The following is a 20,829-nucleotide window of genomic DNA, read 5'->3' as shown; positions in this document are numbered from 1 at the left end:
CGGATCACCGAAGAACGACGGCGTACCACCCCCAAACGAACGGACTTACGGAACTTCTGAACAAGACGATCGCAGATATGCTGTCTATGTACGTCGACGTTGAACATAAGACTTGGGACGAAGTCCTCCCGAAGTCCCCTCGCAGAGCGTGTCATTTCACTTTTTAGCGAGCACCTGAAGCCGTTGCTTATTACTAGCGAGTTACCCCACGAAGCCCACATCAGGTTTTTAGAACTGGACCTTAATTTCACCAGCAACCACGTCTGCTGGTCTTACGCTCCTAGGGCGAACAAACCACTCCTTCCTTTTCGGTCTTCTCACTCCAAGCTTGTCAAGAGAGCCATTGCTACCCTGTGCGTCAGGAATGCATTATCAAAATCATGCCCGCACATGATGACGGCTAGCCTGGCTCGGCAAGCTGAGCGACTTTCGAGTTCCGGCTACCCCACACACCTGGTTGTGTCAGCAGCCGAAAAGATACTCAAAGAGGCTAAGCTGGCAGAGCGAGACACGAGGCCAGCAGGTTACGAGAATCCCGGGGACAAACGAAAGATTGCGGTGATTCCGTACATCCACCAGCTGAGCCACAACCTCAAGCGTATCGCTCGACGTGCAGGGACGAATGTGGTTTTTTCTGCACCCGACAATCTTGCAAAGCTTTGTCGACAGGTCAACGCCGCTCGAAAAGAAGAGAATGGGTGCTGCACGAAGCACCAAAGTAAGTTCGTTGCCTGCATGGAGGGAGTGGTGTACCTGATTCCGTTGCGCTGCAAAACGGTATATATCGGCCAAACTGGCAGATGTATTAATGATAGGCTCCGTGAGCACAAAAATAATGTTAGCAACGCGATAAGCGGGCATCTTGGCACTCATTGCCATGACTGCAGGTGTGTTCCATTTTTTGAAAAAAAAAAAAAAACAAAGGTGCTCGCTAGGAGCCTTGAAGCGCTCACGCGGGAGATAATGGAGGTGCGGAAAATTGTGCGCGCGGGGGATAGTTGCATCAGTGTTGCTTCAATATCGCTGTTGGGCAAGGAAGTCGCGTTTCTTGATGGTGTATAATCTGGTTGAGATGGCATGTGTCATGGTGAAGGTGTGGTTTTTAATTTTTCTTTAAACTTTTCTTGGTTCCCCATGTCTACGCGATAGTGGTACATATGTGCGTAGAATCTGCACAGTTTGTTAGTCTGCGCTGTGTGGTGTGTCCTCTTCTTTCGTCCCGTCCTTGTAGCGCGAAGTTTATTCCCATTATGTCAGACCAACTAGCCCGTCAGGATGCTTTAATGAATAACAATGACGTAATGGTGAATAGGCTTCCAGGAATATGTGTCAATTTGTCTACTCAGCGCAAATTGTGCCAGCGCATACTAACAGATTTCGTTCCCTTGCATGTAGGTCGATTTTGAGTAAACTTTCGCATTCAGACGTACTTCAAGTTTCGGCACTATCTTTGTTCCTCGAAACTGGCTTCGCCTTGCAAACCTTGTTTTACAGTTGGTGGACAGGTGAACAGCCTTTTTTATCTAGTATAGCAGCGAATCAAAGTAAACTGTACTGCAGAGTTTGTTTTTCAGCATTTTTTTTTCAGAAATAAGGGTCACGAGGAAACCGCACGTGCTTTACGCTTCCCTTGACTTCATCAGAAAAGAAGGCATTCAGAAATGCTTCAGTTGTATTTCCGATCCACCCTGATCTCTCATCATCCCTTCCTTCCCTTTCTACATCCAGACTCGGGTCCGAGGCTTCGGGCAATGGCGGAAAGGCTTCCCGTGCCATTTTTTGCTATGTACAGGTGCGCCCATAATTATACTTCTCATATAGGCGATTCTATATGTTTAATTATTATGTTATGACGGTTACTTTATTTGTAAACTTGACAGCAACTCAGTTATAGTGTTTCTATAATTTTAATCCTTATATTTATTTTATGTGTATTTTTATTATTTTTTTACATTTAGATTTACTTCTTTAGTTTTTGTTTATTTATTATTAAATTTTATATTTGTTGTCAAAACTTGAACCCCTCAGACCCAAATCCTGGGTGCGCTAATGACAGGCGACATCAGTGAGAGGCCGAAAGTTTCGCTTTAAAACACAAGGAAAAGAATCATGCGCTGCTATGCTACGAGGCATGAACAAACCACTAACATTCCTGCAGAAATTCGAGCTTTTTTTTCCGGCAGGATAAATTTCGTGCGTCGACGGCTGTGAGATTTATAAGCATTGAGGCTACTATGGTCATTTTAACACGAAAGTGTTTTATTGCCGGATACACGAAGATTTCACAAACGTCACATCCGTCACGGAAGTGACGCCAGTACAACGAAGCAAGCGGCCTGTAAACGTTGCACCCCTGCACACACGGTCTTCGTGCAGGGAAGCAACCTTTAGTACTAAAGAGTACGTTATACCATGGCCCCTCGATCAAGCGCACGCAAGGTTGATCGAGGAGCCGTGGTTATACATAGGGTTATTCGTTTTCTGGTCTTATAATTTAACACGAAAGTATTTTATGCCGGGATACACCAAGATTTCACTGACGTCCTATCCGTCACGGAAATGACGCCAGTACACCTCTGACGAAGCGATCTGCCAGCAGGACGTTGCTCGCCAAGCACACCCACAAGGCAGCCGCCGTCCCGCAAATCATGCTCAGCTGCAGGTTTCGCTGCACACTTCACCTTCGTGTTTTACCGATTAGGAATCAGTAGTAGTAGAAAACTTTATTATAAAGTCAGGCTCTCTAGCTCTCAGAGGGTGGTGCCCTTAGTCCAGGGCCCCATTTGCTGCTGCGATCCGTCTTGCCCGGTCGATCACTCCGCGCTGGTCGTCCAAGGCTGAGCTGGAAAGAACGGCTTCCCATCCGGAGGGTGAGGGGCTGGGTATAGGCAATTGGGTTGGGGGTTTGGGGCATTCCCATGTGGAATGGTACAGGTTCGGGTGTCCTCCACAGGATGGGCATCTGTCTGGGTACATGGTAGGGTAGAATTTGTGCCGGAGCGAGAGGCTAGGAAACGTGTTAGTTTGTAGCTGGCGCCATGCAGCGGCTTCCTCACGGGTGAGTTGCGCGTGTGGCGGAGGAAGTGTCCTACGGGAGAGTCTGTAGTGTTGTAGTATGTGTGTGTATGTGAGTGGGATGCTTTCTGTCTTGTCTGGTTTGGGTTGGCCTTCCACTGGCGCCCGGAGAGTGAGGCCTCGGGCTACCGCATGAACGCGTTCATTGCCAGGGAAACACGCATGCCCAGGTGTCCAGATTAGACGGACTGGTGGAATCAGTCGGTTTCGCTGCAGGATGTGATAGGCGGTCGGGGTGATACGTCCTTGCGCATAATTTCGGCATGCCTCTTGTGAGTCGGATATAATATTTATTGGGTTCCCTGAATGGCGAGTGCTGATAGCGAGTGCTATTGCACACTCTTCCGCTTCCGTGCTGTTCCCGGAGCGTATGGTGGCTGACGTTACCGTCTCACCCTTCCAGTCGGCTACCGCTGCCACCTTGGCTTTTATGGCTGGATAGCCTGCTGCATCCGTATAGAGGGTGTCGGGGTTACTGCCGTATATGCGCTGCAAGGCCTTAACCCGCGCGGCACGCCTACCGACATGATGTTCTGGATGCATATTTCTGGGTATGGGTGATACTGTTATTCTCGCTCTAACTTCCGGGGGTATTGGTTTGAGTTCGCGAGGGGCAAGTTCAGACGTCGAGTACCCTAGTTGTCGGAGGACGTGTCTCCCTGTTGGGGTGCGTTTCAATCTTTCTAATTGACTGATTTTTTGTGCTTCAATTAATTCCATCGTGGTATTATGTAGGCCCAATCGTAATAACGGGTTCGTTGAGGCGTAGACAGGGATGCCTGTCGCCGCCTTTACGGCGGTGCGGATTAGGGTGTCCAGCTGCTTAGTCTCTGCCTGGGCAAGTCGGTGGTAAGGTACATGATATGTTATGCGGCTTATGATCAGAGCCTGCACGATGCGTAGTACGTCTGCTTCTTTAAGGCCATGGCGGCGGTTGGTTATCCTTCGGATCATGTGGATTATTTGATTAATTTGTTTTTTCAGTAATCCCAAGGTGTACGTGGCCTTCGCGTTCGTTTGCACATGCAGCCCTAGCAACCGTAGCCTGCCTACTCTGTTAACTGGCTCGCCTTCGACAGTGACCGTAATGTCGGGCGGTGGGTCGGTTTTCCGGCGGCCTTTTGTGACTATGAGCAGTTCTGATTTTTGTGGGCTGCAGGTTAGTCCCCCTGCCCTTGCATACTGTTGGGTGGCATTTGCTGCTTCCTGTAACGCGTCTTGTATTTCTCCATCAGAGCCGCTGGTGGCTCAGATGGTAATATCATCCGCGTACAGCGCGTGTCTGATTCCTGGAATGGCATCTAGAAGGGGGGGGGGGGGGCAGTCGGCTCATTGCTAAGTTAAACAGCATCGGAGAAAGAACTGACCCTTGTGGCGTGCCTTTTCCTGCTAGAGGGATGGTGTCTGAGCGAATGTTTCCCACCCCTATTGTTGCTGTGCGACCTTTGAGGAATGCTCGTACGTAGTTGTACGTTCTTCGGCCACACTTGGTTCCTGCGAGGTTGTCGAGTTTAAGATCGTGGGCCACATTGTCGAAAGCGCCCTTAAGATCTAAAGCTAGTATGGCTTTCGTTTGTGTGCTGTTTATTCGATCAATAACGTCTTCTTTAATTTGTATTAGTACATCCTGTGTGGACAACCCCGGTCGAAACCCAAACATTGTGTGCGGCAGTGGCGCGTGTTCGTCTAGGTATGGTTGCAGTCTGGCTAAGACGATAGACTCAAATAACTTTCCCACGCACGACGCGAGGGAGATGGGCCGCAGTTGTTTTAGGGACGGTGGTTTGCCCGGTTTCGGTATCAACCACAGTTTTTTTCCGAAACTGTGTGACGGGAACGTACATGTAATTTTATATCAGCACATATTGCTGTGGAACTCCTGCGATGCCGCAACTTAGTGGTTCTGAACCATGAGCTTAGCCGGCGACCCCTTTCGTGCTGGTAGGCCGTGATTAATGACGTTGATTCGTGTGAAAATGCCTAATAATTTGCACTTTCAGCAAATGTCGCCCTCGTACCTATTCAATTCCCGCCTTTTGGGTTTGACCTTTATGCTGATGTGTGTCACATTGTTAAGCAATTTCCTCTTGCACCTAAAGTCTCCGAACCTATGTGCAGCCTTTTGAGTGTCTGCCTTTTCTGCATAGCTGGCCTGCTGTGCAAAAGGCCAACCTCAGAACAAGTTCTACGCGAAGATTCTGAACGTACAAGTCATGCAGCGAAGCCGACTTTTGGGGAACCACGCAATGTTTAGCAAAAAGGGGGAAGAGCCCCTGAAATGGCCTCGCGCTACCATATAGGAGTACCACTGCCATAACCAAAGCACAGGAACCGTACTGCGATTGATAGTGATGTGCTGTAAGGAACATGATTTGTTGCTATATATTAAGATAAAATTTGTTTTGTTCTTGACCCTAAATTATGACAAGTACACATAGACTCTGAGTAGACCAAATTTCTTTATTGGCACAGTAAATCTCAAGGAAATTGTTGCATCTACCGAAAACAAATGTGAAAAGAGTGTCGCAAAAGAGAAACGCGAGCGCTGTAGTAGCACTGCATCAACCGGTCGTGAAGAGGGAATATCCCAACACGTCATCTCCATGCGGCACGTCCTTCAGGAACAGGTAGCACGACAGCGTGTACGGGGCCCACACGCAGACTGGCCCCGAAGGACCATACGAGTGCGGAGCTTATTCCCCCAGTGCACACGTAGGACGGGCAGCACTAAGCTCGCCACAATGGCAACCGGCTAGTCCTCGGGTACGACCACGTGAGTGCCACATGGGGCGACCATCACAACATGGTTCACGTCAGCCTTGAGTTCCGCCGTCCCCGTCCACTTTGGTACTCCGGCGCACCTCCTGAACCGACTTCCGGAGGGGAAGCTTTGCGGGGTCCCAGAAGTTCTTCTATAGGTGCGCCCGGAGCCGCTGGTCCCTCCACCCGCAGGCGTCGGAGGAACGCTGATGGGAGACGGGGGATAGGGCCAGGCGAAGAGGCTCTTGCGGGCCGACAGGGCTGCTCCGGTGGGGAGGCCGTTATGCACACTAAGCATCCGATCGTCACCCGCTTACTTCGCGCAGTCGAGCGTGTCGCCGCTGCTAACTGATCCCTCTTGGGAAATTCTCTGCTGTTTTGCGGATGCCTGGGGCTGTTCACAGGCAACAGATCAATATGTGTTCCTTGAGGTGTCGTTTGGCGTGAGGGCGGAGGACAAGGAGCTGAGATTTTTTACGTGAACACTGGAAGCCACAGGCTTTAGCACATTGGTGTACTAGAAGTTAGATGCCATGGGTTGGTGTGAGCTTACTTTAATTATTGTAACTCATAGCACACGCGCAAGGCGATTTAGACGTGCCGTGGGCGGAGCGCACAGCGGCGCGACAGGTCATGCGACACTATCGCGTGGCATTCAGCGAGAATTCAGGGGTCAAAATTGTAGATGTGCTTGGTGAGTGCACCCCTTGTCTTCCCCGTCTCCCTGTGGGCTCGTAGCTAAATCGGTAAGACAACGGGCTCTGGCGTTGTTACTTTATTAGTTCCAGGCTCGATTCTTGGCGGTGCCAGTAAATTCTTTTATTTGTTCGCGGGAGTTTCCTGTCGACACCAACGGTCGCGAAAGAACCCTTGGGGGGTAGACGTAAAAAGCTTTGCTTTAAAAGCGCAGGACGAGAGAAATCCTTGTCGAACTCAATACCAAACAACAAGCCGGCGCCCTTCTTGCCCAAACCCGCATCCTTGATCTGAACATCAGGGTCACCCCCCCTCCTCGGAGCCTGAACAGCTCCCAGAGTGTGAATTCTGAGACATATCTGCTTACCAAAACAGATGCCGACTTTTTCGAAGGTTTAAAGGATAGGGCGTCACAGCAATGCGCGGAATCGCAATGCGCAGGGATAAGATATTCCCCACCAAACACACTATCCTAACATTTAACTGCTCGTCACTCCCAGATCATGTAAAAGCAGGCTTCATCCGGTGGTCCATTCGTCCGTACATATATACCGAACCCGCGCTGCTGCTTCAAGTGCCAGCGGTCCGGACACAGTACCTCTTGCCGCGGCAAAACAACATGTGCGAAATGCGATGCACAGGACCATCCCACTGATTACTGAAATTCTGACAACCTGACATGTGTTAACTGCAGGGGCCCACATGTAGCCTACTCTAGGACCTTCGAAATGTTCCATCTCGAAAACAAAATCATTAACATCAAGGTCACTGAAAACATAATTTTCCGAAAGGCGCGGAAGAGGTCCGCCTCCTTACAACTGGGGAAGTACGCCGACGCAGCTTGCCGGAGGGCAGAGCGGCGTCTGGTATCGGCAGGGACTCAGTACCACGAGTTGGACTTTGTCCCGCCGCTGCCCCGCCCCCTGGGTTGTCTCGGGCAGCCCAGCCCGTCACTACACCGCTTGCTGATCCAGCAGCGGTTGTGGTGCCAACCGTCTCGATCGGGACCGATGCCGCTCGCGCCCCTCCTTCACCGTCTTCCAGTACTTTAGAGGGTGCCGAGGAGATGAACACCGGGGGCCCCGCATCGGCTCCCACCTCCGCCGCACCGCTCGTGCCACCTGTGGCGCTCCTGACGCCCTCGGCGGTGTTGGCTCTAACGAAGGGCTCCCGAAGTGGTGCCATATGTTCACGGGGCTTGGTCCACGAGGCACCCCCCCAGACACCTGATGAGATGGGCGTAGGACTGTACCTGCCTGCATCGCTGCGCAAGGAAGGGGCTGCGGTGTTCAATCCAGCTGAGAGGCCCCCAAAACCTCTCCCAGAGTAACAGCCCCAAAAGAGAGAACATTAACACAGACGCACAAACTCGTAAATAATGGGGACAAAAACATCATTCAAAGGAACTGTAGCGGCCTTATTAACAATCTAGGTGATGTGTATGAGATACTTCATTTACATCAACTAAGTCTCAAGTGTCTGCAGGAAGCACACCTAAATAGTAAACATAACTTATAAAGCTTCAGGGTATTTCTAAAAGACAGGCACAGTAGCACTTATTCTTCAGGTGGTGTGGCCATAGTGACCCTAAAATCCTCAGCTTGTCACATCATCTTGTCAAGGTATGGACCCGAATACGAACACTCAAAGCACGACAGACATACATCCTTCCCCTGGTTCGTACAATGGGGGATACACACGAAGACCAGGTTAACATACTTGCACAACACTTCCAACACGTGTCCAGCTCAGCACACTAAACAAACACGTTCATCAAACCCAAATTTTCCTACGAAAAGGAGCCCTTCTTGACATGAACAAATGGAACAATTCTTACGACTCCCCGTTTTCGATTTATGAGCTCAAGGCGGCTCTGAGCACATCTAAGCCTTCAGCTCCTGGCGCAGACAACGTTACATACACCATGATACAACACTTACACACAGATGCACTTGAAACACTCCTACATCTGTACAATAAAATATGGCTTTCGGGGCATGCCATAGTTCTAGCATTCCTGAAGGAGGGAAAAGACCCTTCTTCTTCCGCAAGCTATCGACTCGTCGCCCTGACAAGCTCCCTGTGCAAACTTCTTGAGAAGACGATTAACAGGAGACTCGTGCTCTTTTTGGAGTACAACGGCCTTCTCGAGAGCTGCCAGGCAGGCTTCAGGGTGGGGCGATCCACGAGCGATGAACTTGTGGCTCTTAAAACGTACATTAAGGGTGCCTTCGTCCACAAGCAGTTCTGTATAAGTGTTTTTTGACTTCGACAAGGTTTATGACACTGCTTGGCGTTACGGGATTCTCAGCGACCTGAAGTCATTCGGTGTTTCGGGCAACATGTTGAATATCCTCTACAGTTATATGTCTCAGAGAACTTTTCATGTGAGAGTCCGAAGTGCATTCTCAAAGGTTCGCGTACAAGAAAACGGCGTGCCGCAAGGTGGAGTGTGGAGCTGCACTCTCTTCACAGTCAAGGTGTGTTCTCTTGGAAGGCATTGCCACCTACAATTTCTTATTCTATATATGCAGACGACGGGTACATACCTTTTAAATATTGTAATATGTCGATCTGCGAACGTCCAGTCCAGCTTGAGGTCAAGAAACGTGGCGGCTGGGCGGACAAGAATAGCTTTAAACGTAATCCACGAAAAAGCTTTTGCGTTGTATCCTTAAGCCTGGGGTCCATCCGGACCGAGACATTGCTCTTAATGGCGTATCGATTCCTGTGAACAAGAAGCACAAGATTTTAGGTGTCGTGTTGAACCACAAGCTCACATTCATTCCTCATATCGCGGAACTTAAGCATAAGTACCTGAAAACAAGGAATATCGATGGACCACCGATTTTTGTTGCATATGTGTTCTCTAGCTCATATGAAAGCCGGTGTTTTATATAGTCCGGTAACGACAAGTAATTTATAAACCAATTGGCGGTAATAATTTTAATTTGGCACCAAACTTTCCGACATCGGAAGGGTGGCGGTTCATATATAGTGTAGAAACCTGACACGGCAATATGTGTCTTGGTCACATTACCAGCAAACCTTCCAGCTACTGTAACTGCTGAAACGTTTATTCACTTATTGAAAACCTTTTAACACAAGTATTTGTTTATGTTTAAATTGTATATGCATTTTTAAACATTTATTTGAAATTTTTAGACATGCCGCGCGCCGCCGCTGGGTTGCTCTCAGTGTGGCTAACTGAATCCCATGCCCAGAATCAACGGCAGCGTTCAGTAAACAGGTCCAGTGAAGGAGCTTTGACGATTCTTCCTGGGTCAGGGGAGTTTTTTCTGCCAAAATATTCGATTTCAGTTTCCAAATACGCCAACGGCCGCTGAAAAAAGGGCGCGCCCGGGTAGAATCGAGCTGCCGATCTCCACAACGTGAAGCCGGATTGTACGTATCGTCCATCCCAGCAGATGGCGCCTTCGTGCAAAATGGTCTAGTGATTTAAAAACACATAAAGGAATAAGAAAGCCTGCAATTCACACTTTTTTTAGCTGGGGACAAGTTTTTAAATATCGCTTTCCATCTCACATAGAGACGAAAGTATGTTGCCGCGCTGCAGCATGTCATGGTTGCCAGCGATATTTTTGGGAGGAAACATACGGCTCCTAGATCTAAAAATTTCGATTTAAAATATTATCAGTAAAACTGCTTCGCGTTAAAGGGGCCCTGAAAGGCATTTTGAGCACACTAAATGAAGTAGCGCAATCGTTAGATTGGGTCGTCAAGGTCATCTGGGCCAAGTATTACTCTTTTACGCGCAGCGGAAAGCTCGCACTTTTGTTGCAAAGTTTGTCACTTTTTTCTCACCCTTTCCTTCGTGTTTTTGGACGCCGCCATCTTCACATGTCTACATCATCGATTCCCAGATGTTCGTCATGACCTAGACATCCTGCTATTGGGCGGCTTTTTCACGCACTTCCGGCAAAGAGATGAGTCGTCTGCTCAGCGTCGACTCGCCGGCTGATCTGCCAGGGGAGTGTCGGGAGTGCTTGAACATTTTACGACAAACGAAACAAGTGTAAACAAACGCTTAACCGTTCGTATTGAATGCAACACGGCCATAACACGACATGGATATTCTCTTACCGGAGTACGTTCCATAAAGAAAGCGTTGAAGCCCCGTGGCACTTCTTTCGTGCAATCGCAGAGAACGCCCTGAGCCGAATGCCCGGGTTTGACGGATACATTTTTTTCCACTTCAAAACAATCCAGAGATGCGTTTCGAACGAACACAACGTCACAACATGCGTTGCAAGTCTGAACCGCGATTGACAGACGATGGGTTGCCTCCTCCTGCCCGTCGTAAATTCGGCACTCACCTCGCGCGCGGTTTGCGCGGACGAACAGCAAGTCACTTAACTCTGACGCGCAAGCCGAGATGGCTTTTATCCACGCACACTGCCCATACCCCATGCGAGGTTGAGTCGTACATCGCTCGAGAAAGATAATCCAGACCATGGGAAGCACTATCCACCCGCAGAAGCACAACGTCGCATTTCATCGCGAAACAAAGGCGTCCACAACACACACACCATCGCCTCCTGTAATGCCAAACGCATCTCACACTTCCTAATGAGAGTGAGTGGTACGCCTGCAGTGCCCACATGTCGCGAGGTGGGGCCCCGAGCTGAACCGGGATCACGCAACCGTAACTGACTTCTGGGGCGGTTTGTGCCTTGTTGCCAAGGCAACCGATGTTTGAGATCGTCAAAGAAAGGCGCTCGCTCCAGCGCTAGAAAGCTCAGAGCCGTGCCGGAGCATGTTTTGCCAACGTTGCCGCTCTCCACCACGCTTCGCCCCAAGCTGAACTGGTCATATGATTGAAGCGTTTTGTGCACGGGTTCTGTATCGGTTTAAAATGTCTTTTTCACGTGGCGCCGGCAGGAATTACCACCACCGCAAAATAAACCCGGCACCAGCGGGGCCACATCTGATACGGCGCTTTTTGGATAAACAGTGCGCGGTGCATGAAAGGGACCGAGCGCAAATCCTCCCCAGCGGCTGCGAGTTCGCCGCCGATTAAAAGTCACGTGCTGCACTGCAGCAACGCACACCGCGAAAGGGCAAGGCCAGGCCACCGCACACATGCGGCCAGATTTTTCGTTCGCTTATCCATCCTTGAGCGGAGTGCGGAATTCACGGTGTCAACAAAACTTGCCCGTAGCAGACGGCAGTCGGAGGAGCGTAATGCGGAAGTACGTCACCGCTGACTAGCGCAGCATCATGGGAGGGAGTGCTCGCGCGCCATCAACAGTTGAAAAGAGGAGGAAACGCGGCGCGATGATAATGCGCGGTTTTTGATTTACGATTTCTCAGCTAATACTCATCGCTTTAACAAAATTCTTGCGGGAGGAGATTGCTAATACATTGTCTTATTTTGTTACATGTACATCCATGCATCGGCGGAAGGTATTTCAGGACCCCTTTAAGGTGCATTAAGATGCCCTTTCATTTGGGATAGAGAACATATACTCGACAAAAATCGGTTGTCTGTCCCGTTAAGGTTCTTTCCCACCGATCTTATGGCGCCGACAAGGAACTCCTGCTGCGCCCGTATACTGCCTTGGTTGGCTTTCGGCTGGACTATGGCTGTGTGGTGGATGGATCGGTGACTAAAACCGCATTACAAATGTTCGACCCCGTGCTTCACTTGGGGCTTCGTCTCGCATCGGGTGCTGTCCGCTCTAGCCTCTTGTTCTACCACTTGTTGAATGCAACAAGTGATGCCTTGAGAACCAACCGACGTGCATGAGCCTTCGTTATGCTTTTAAAGTCTCATCAATGTCTAACCATCCACTGAAGTCAGCTTTTTGCGATGCATCCATATTCCAACTCCTGATAAATTGTCCATCCTTCCCTGCACCTTTCCCTTACAAAGTTAGAAAGGAAGCGTCGGAGCTTGCTGTCGCCTTTTTAGATACCATCCCAACTCCTGTGACAAGTGTTATAGCACCATGGAATCTCCATCCTGTATCATGAGATATATCTTTTACACACATTTAGAAAAGCCGAGCGCCCAGATGGGGAATCCTGCGGCACTTGTTGTATCTGCAGCACAAATACAAGTGCGCAGAGTTTTACACTGACGGCTCGAAAACTGCCACCTCTGTGTGCTGTGCTGCGCGTGGACCCTGCTTTGCGCAGGAGCTTTGCGCTCCTGCGCAAGAGAGGAGCTTTGCGCCCTCCCGCACTGTTTTGCATGCGTAATCATGCGAACGGCAATTCAACTTCGCAGTTCGATATCTCGGAGTACAGATGCACCAGAAGAATTTTGTCAACTGGTACTCTGTAGAAACACAATTGCATCCAACTTTGCAATACAAACATGCCTGCTTACTGCAGCCACTAAAAACATAATCATTCAATTATAGTTAATTAGGCTACCGACATCAATAACTACCAACCCATTATGTGTCCCCCTGGGCGCATAACCTTACTGTAGAGGTGTTCAACGCGTAGATCTAAGCACCTAATATAAAAAAAAAACTGTCGACTTAAATTTGAGCGCCAGGTACATCAACAGCTGTAGCAATCAAGCCAGCTATGTACACCAGGAACCCCGACACCAAACTGCGGTGCTTCCTAACGCCGCCATCGCCGCGTGCAGCTGCAGTAAAGTGCCCCTGCTCTGTTGCGACGACGTTACCGAGACCAATCTCGACACAAGACGCTACCAGCCCGAACCATCGAGGACATCTTGCTCAAGCGCAAGGACAGCGTGTCGTCCACCTAGGTCCCTGAAAAAGCATATCTCCCCGTATAATCAAATAAGTGTATTTACACTGTCCTCTGCGCTCGTCGTGACTACAGGTGGCACAATTTTAACGCAAAGCTTTTAGCTCTACCTACCAACGGATCACTCGTGGATTGCAGGACAACAAACTCTCAACGCGGCGGAGGCGGCGGCGGAAGGAGGGGAGCTGGGGCGGAAGTTTTCACTCACGGAGCACACGGTAGATTGCACGCGGCGAATTCACCCAGCGTTCCCCGCGAGGAAGTGCCTGCTCGCCGGCGGCGGCGTTGGAGGGACGGCTTTGTCGTCTGCTTTAGAGACGGTTGTTTTTGGCCTATTCTAACGTGCTCCGCGTCCATTGCGCGCTTCCTTCACACGGCTTGATTAACTTGTTCGACAGCACCACCTCGTAACCCAGACCCGATAGAATTAAGTGGTCGTACGCCAAAGATACGCTAACGATTGGTTTACAGGGCGGGAAAACAAAATGTAGAGACCACATACAGGCATCTGGCCGCTAGAGAAACGCTACCTTTTCCGCTCTGCTTGCCACGAATGGTACTCCGTTTTCTAAATTGGTGAATACCAATTCGGTTGTGTTTTGAAGAGGTATTAGAAAAAGCTGAAAGTAGCAACTGGTTCTGATAAATAGCGATTATAAAAGTTCCCTCAGCTTTCTCGCAATTCTCAAACTTACTAAACCAACTAGTTTAAATCGGTATACCGTAAAAACCCGCGTATAATACGGACCCGCGTATAATACGAAGTGTAATTCGGGGACAGCAAAATAAAAAAAAATAGTTTGCATCGGCATATAATGCGAGCTAAAGAGCGCAGAAAACATTTATTTGCACTGCAGTTACCGTTCAGTCATTGTCAGTTTTCGCTGACACTGTCTCCCGACTTCCGTTTAGTCATCGTCAGTTTCGCTGCCGCTGTCTCCTGAGGTCGCCTTGTCGGAAATGCCTTCGCACAGAAAGCGGTCCTCAGTGCCATCAAGGGCGTTTGAAATGCCGCATTTCTTAAAAGAGCGACTGACGAGCTCCTCTGAGATGCTGGCCCACGCATCCGCGATCCAGCCACAAAGCACCGCTGGAGAAACCCGCGTCAGCCATTCGGTAGCAGTGACTTACGGGTCTCCTGAACTCATCCACTCTTGGTAGCAGGACCTGATGCAGTCTTTGAAAGGCTTGTTGGTGGAAACGTCTAGCGGTTGAAGCTGGGATGTCATTCCTCCTGGCATGACAATGAGTTCGGTGCCGGGTTCGCACAACAACTTCTTCACGGAATCGGCCAGGTGGCAGCGAAATGCGTCCAACACGAGCACTGACGGGAATCCCCAACAGTGCTCCAGGCCGCCGACACCACACAGACTTTATCCAGTCAAGCACCAGTTGCTTTCTACACCCACGAATGCTGCCTTCGGTGACGCCGAACTGCCTCCTGCGGCGCAATTCCTGATGCTCTCGGCACATAAAATAACTTTTCTTTTAATTGCAGCCGAATACGGTTTTCGTGCACCCGACATCGAGATAGACTTGCGGCGAACTTGCCGAGATCCTTCGCGTGGTCAAAACACTCAAAATGGCGCCGGCTGAGAGAAGCAGCAGCCAGCTTACGCCACCGCAAGGTGGCGCACCCTCCGCTGAAACCGAAAGTGCAAATTTTCGGCTGAAAACTTTGGGATCCACATATAATACGAGGTACAAATTTCACATAGTAAAATTTGGAAAAAAACCTCGTATTATACGCGGGTTTTTACGGTAAATGGGAATCACTAAGCTCACATGCCGAATTGTTTCGGTGTCTGCGCTTGTGTCGCGCGGTGGTGTAGCCCCGAGCTAGCACACCAGGATGTCTAGGTTCCGCTGTCTCACCCTTCGAAAGACGCTCCTCTCCGTTTTCTTTCTCCCGACTCACGGCCGTGCGACAGCGGCGGCGTCCACCCCCATAAAGCCCGTTCTACATGGGGCGAATTTTGCTTGCGAATTCGCAGCTGCGGCGCCGCTCGTGCACCAAAACAATCTATTCTCGTTGCCGTGGCAAATTTCCAAATGTTTGGAAGAGTTTAACATCTCTTGTGAACGCCGCTTAGCATTTGGCAATATGTCGCAGCAGTGAAAATAGCAAAATAAATTGTTTTGCCGCGCGGGCGGCGTCGCGACTGCGAATTCGCAGGCGAAATTCGCTCCATGTAGAACGGGCTGAAGCCGGCCGTGGCCGACGCTGCTGCTGCGTTCGGGACGCTGCCCCCACGAATTCTAGGTAGCGGCTGGCAGATTCTCTGGTTTCACTCTTTGTAGAGCAACGTGTGTGAATTCAAGTGACGTCGCATGGGTAAATGTTGTGGGCGTCGTTTAAAGATTTGCTTTCCAACCACCCTCACTGCGTGGATTGGAGCCTTTTTTAAATGCACAGCATTTGCATACGTCACGATGTCACCCGTGCGTCGGCGTCCGCAGCAGCCAGCCTCCCCCTACACTATAAAAAGAAATAACAGTTACTGGCGCCTGGTTTCGATCCCACGACCCTGCGGGCAGAACGCAAGGTACATGGTGCTCTACCCACTGCGCCACAAAGCCGACACAGAATGAAAGGCTACGAACGCGCCTTATATCCTTGACTCATTCAAACTACGTCAAGAAGCTGCTGATACAACGCATTCACTACCTGTGGGCGGAACGCGAGGTACACTCAGCGGCGTGCTAGCGGCGTGCTAGCGGCGTGATAGCTGCGTGGTGTACACGTGATAGCACCAACCCCCCCAAACACTAAACGTTAACGCAATACACCCACCCCCAATGCGACGCATTTACTCGAGTCCCCCTCGCGGGGAGATGGGCCCATTTTTTTTACAGTAATTCATTCGGTATAATACCACCCGTTAATGTATTTACTTCCTGCGAATTTTATCAGGGTCTAGTGGTAGGTGTGAAAGCAAAAAAGTATAATACGGTGATGCAGCATGGTTCAGTTCTGCGTTAACTGAGGTATTACGTCGAGCAGGTTTGCCTATATACCATTACAAGCCGCGCACAGCTTATTCAGCTTCTTGGGCTGACATTTCTTTGTCAATTAATCCGTGAATCGTTGAGCATAAACGCTGATTCTTTTGACCATTCGCGACACTAGACCCACAGGGAATTAGAGGAGTACTAATTAAAAAGCGATACTTTTAGATATTCATTTTTTTACACGCCGCATTCAAAAATGGAATGCACTAGACCCTGTCATTACCCAGCTGCCACCAATTGAGAAATTTCTACAACTTGCTGAAAAAAGTGTACTAAGTTGGGTAACTTGATGGCTGTTGTATTTAATCGGTGAGACGTTACTACTGTGTGAAATGCCTGCCAAGCTGCAACTTTGTTTTGCTCGCATGGATCTTGACGTCCTTACTCTTTTATTATGCATACTCTGAATGTTCACTGGCACATACTCCGAATGTGTACTTGTATTACTACAATTATTTTGGCGCTGTACCTGCGCACCTGCGGATCTTTTCTGTACCTTTGAAAGCGTACACCTACTCCTGTAATAATGCCCAAGAGAGATTGATAGTATTGTGCAAAAAGGAAATAAAATTCCATTCACGCATCTCCCGAGTTACAATAGCCGATTTATGTGTCGTTTTTGGGGGGGTAAGGGAGTGATTTTTTTAAACTTCTGTTTTATAGAGTACCACATGGGGAACTTTTCCATCTTTTTATCACGCCCCTTCTTTTCATAGAAACTCCTCTTCACTGATAAGTGAGCGCAAGCGTTCGAGCACGTGTGGAGATATGTTGTGATAAGAGAACTTCCCGGATGGCTTATTGTACCTGTCTTGCCTTATCGCTATGAAAGGATAAATGGGGAGGTAATCACGAACATAGGCGGTTACCGGGCCTGCTGTTATGTTCGGGGGATACAAATGAGTAATGCACAGTTGCCGACGTAGCAGTTGGGCTTTAGGACGCCCAGCTGACGAGCTATCATTAGGGCAGGTGTTATGAGTGTGTCTGTCTCCTACAGCTTGAATAGCTTTAGTAGTCATACTAAATTTCTGGCGTATTGTTGGCGTGCCCTTTGAAGAAAAGAAGCTAATTTATCCGACATTTCAAAAGAAAAATTAATACGCAAAAAAGGTAATAAAGGCGAAATACGACGCATCTGTCCTGCCCCCATACGCGAAGGCCGACGTTCCACGAAATTAAACAAGCTGAAGGACAGCTATTAATATCATGTAATCATTTAGGAAGTATAAATAGTTTGAAATCAGTATATTAGGGTCGAACTGAGAATGGCTTTGTTAAGAATTGGCAAACAAATACTAAAAAAGGTTACGGGGCAACGTTCAAAGTGTGCGCATGCATGCACTCTGATGTGCCGCCGCTGTGTACGACAAAAGAGTACGGGTACGCCCCTTACCCTCCTAGATGCTACACAGCTCCGCTGGTCATCCACTTTCACAGGCGGAATGACCTTCAATTTTTCCTGCCACAGCCCCAAAAAATATTACGCAGCCAGCCTGGCCGAGCACGGCAAGCATGCATGTGTGGGTTCTTAAATCTGCATCGAATCTACTGCGAACGCGGTACACGCCGCGCCCCAAGCACATTCGCTTCCAGTGCTGGACATGTATAGACAGAACCAACATTTTCTGAAGTGGAACCCCTGTGCACATGCGCCTGCTGAGTGCGTTTGACGGCTGCGAAAACTCATGAGGGATATTTAGAGCGGTCATTTGCCGATGTAGGCGCGTTTTTAATTAAGATACCGCGATTATGAGACGCAACCGCGATAATCTCTTGGGCGTGCGTCGTCTGAAGTGGCTGTTGCAACGTTGTCTGGTTGCAATTCTTCACTGATACCCACCACGAGGATCGTGCGGCACGTGAATATGTGCAAATTGGCAAGCTTTTTCTGTACCCGGCGCATTCGCTAATCTCTGTGCTTTAATTGTTGTCACTTGGCATATTTCCAGTGTGAAAGGGGACCGTTATCGGCTTGGGTCGCGGATGACGCGCCCGTCAAAAGAGCCGCCTTGATTAGGAGCGGCCGCTATGTCAGCGTCTACCCATTGTTCTTGTATTCTCTTCTCTATCATCCACCCGTGCAACTCTCATTCTTCATTGCAACGGAACGGTACCCAGTGTACGGCACTTGCGATGAAAACAGGTGTTTCAAATAGAGCCTAGCAAGTGACGATGCGCTTGTCAGGATAAAAACAAAAGGTCAATCTAGTTTACCTAGCCTTGGCACGCTACCGATACCAAGCACGCCTAAGGTGTTCGCGCGAACTGGCGGGACGATAGGCGGCACCACCGAAAGCTTCCTACTCTGTGTTCCGAGACAAGAAGCACAAAGTACCTTTCAGTAAAGGGCCTAACGCCACCCGGAGACAAGCTTTGTCCATCCTTTGAGGTGAGACTTTGCGATACTTGCTTCGCAGTTAATGGCCGCCAGCAGGATTCTTCCGCAATGAGGCCTGGTTAATATTTTGTCCAGTTCAATAACACTCTGTGTCATCCTACCTCAGAAAACTACCGTTAAACCTGGATGTAACAAAACTCTATGTAACGAATTCCTGGATTTAACGAAGTTTTTCAGTACCCAGTTTCCAGCCCCATTGAAACCCATGTGTTTGCGACTTGTATGTAACGAAGGCGTTGCGGTGGTTCACCTGGATGTAACGAAGTCGCTAAGCTGATAAGTCATTGTTTTTTGCACTTTTACTGAAAAATTGGCCGGAGAAATGCACTAGTTTAGCGAATACTAGCACTACTTTAAGGAGCCGGCAGCTACAAAAACGTCTAGAATTGCTTAAAATCGAAATTTGTCACGATGATGATGAACAGAGGGGCTAGCACCATCCTGGGGCTAACCTATAGCATCCACTTCTGGTTGAGCTTCTGTAGCTTGACACCACACCAGGTAGCAAGAGTAACTACCCTTAAATTTTTCGTTTTTCACAAGAATCGCAAACTACCGTGCGTTTCCCCGTGTGAGTGCAGTATCGCTTCGAGACTTAAGTGGAGGTTCCACGCCTGCCTGTCGACTTGTAGTCACGCGCCTCCAGTGCTATCTGTGGTGTAGGTTCATCAGTGATGGGTACTAATGCCAGAAAACAAAGTTTTGTCTTTCCAAGACAAGCTCACAATTTTAAATGCCGTCTCAGCGGGCGAGAAGGAATGCCGCCGCCCGGTACAGTATTTAAGCTGGCACCCTCTTAACAATTTTGAGCCCGGAAAATAGCATCAAGTTCGCAAAAAGGCGCTCTTTCAGAGCACGTTTGGTTCTTGAAGACTGTTAGGGCACCGAAAAGTGCCAAAAGCAAAAGTGATACTTAAGTTACGTTTACGAACGTTTAAGTTACGTTTACGAACCTTGCCGTACTTTGTAGTGCCATGTGGTGCCTAAGCTAGTGCGAAAGCAGCAGGCGCAACTCACGCAGGTTTCAACTGTGGAATAAATTCTTAAAGAGAGTTCATCTTCACTCAGGTCTAGCATTTTGGTTTCGCATCTGATTCGCTCCCGCGAGCCTATAATCGAAACCTGCATGTAACAAAAATTGCGAACTTTTGTCAATTTCGTTACATCCAGGTTTGACTACTATAGATGTATGTATGTATGTGTATATATATATATATATATAAATATATATATATATATATATATATATATATATATATATATATATATATATATATATATATATATATATATATATATATATATATATATATATATATATATATATATATATATATATATATATATATATATATATATATATATATATATATATATATATATATATATATATATATATATATATATATATATATATATATATATATATATATATATATATATATATATATATACGAAAGAAGTCGACTGACACGTTTCCCGTTTTTGTTGCCAACAGTTTCGGAGTTAGAAACTCCTTCTTCAGGGCTGTATTTTAATTTCTCACATTGCTCCTTTATGGTGGTTGAACCCACGGTGGTTGAACTTCTGGAGGTCGAACCCACGACCTCCAGAATACCGGTCTGGTGCGATACCACCACGATCGCACCAGACCGGTATTCTGGAGGTCGTGGGTTCGGATCGCACCCGGCAGGCATTTTTTCACCAATTTCTTTCTGACTAAAACAATTCTTCATCTGTTTCTATGACCCACCACAACCTCCCCTTTGCTTTCCGGGGTTTTCTTGGCAGCCAACCCTTATTTTCTGTCTTAATTCACTGAGCCCCTCATTTCTCATTTCTGATTCGCTACATATATAATATATATTCTTGAGGAAACGTCGAATTAAAGTTGCTATAACCATCAGAACCATGCATTGTGTGTCCGCGTGTGTGCGTGAGTGTGAGTGTCTGCGTGTGTTTGGTATGTGCGGACAGGGTTCGTTGGATATATGCATGCATAGTGCATTGTGTGTGTAGTGGTATTGATATAATCCTACTTGTTTGTCTCTCGCTCTGCAAGTGTGTTTTCAAAACGATCGATTGTCTGTGTCATGTAATATAGAAAAAAGTGATTCAGTCGGAATTGTTTC

The 20,829-nt window shown here is 48.3% G+C and overlaps 1 protein-coding gene across 2 annotated transcripts in view; it reads left to right on the top strand.

Annotated features, from left to right (window-relative positions):
- The window catches only part of LOC144172946 (uncharacterized), an 84,811-nt gene that overhangs the window by 28,423 nt on the left and 35,559 nt on the right, over nt 1-20,829 (top strand). The window contains exon 1 of one of the 2 annotated variants that reach the window (XM_077701541.1): nt 18,353-18,688. The exons of the other annotated variant lie outside the window; for it this stretch is intronic. The gene's annotated coding sequence lies outside the window, so the exon portion shown is untranslated. Of the gene's footprint in view, nt 1-18,352; nt 18,689-20,829 lie in introns of those variants that run through there. 2 annotated transcript variants of the gene reach the window in all.

This window comes from Haemaphysalis longicornis, unplaced genomic scaffold (genome assembly GCF_048455015.1).
Source record: "Haemaphysalis longicornis isolate Haplotype H1 unplaced genomic scaffold, Haemaphysalis longicornis Haplotype H1 scaffold_278, whole genome shotgun sequence".
NCBI lineage: Eukaryota > Metazoa > Arthropoda > Arachnida > Ixodida > Ixodidae > Haemaphysalis > Haemaphysalis longicornis.
Note: the sequence above shows the minus strand (reverse complement) of the source record. Positions and strands in the feature narration are given on the sequence as shown.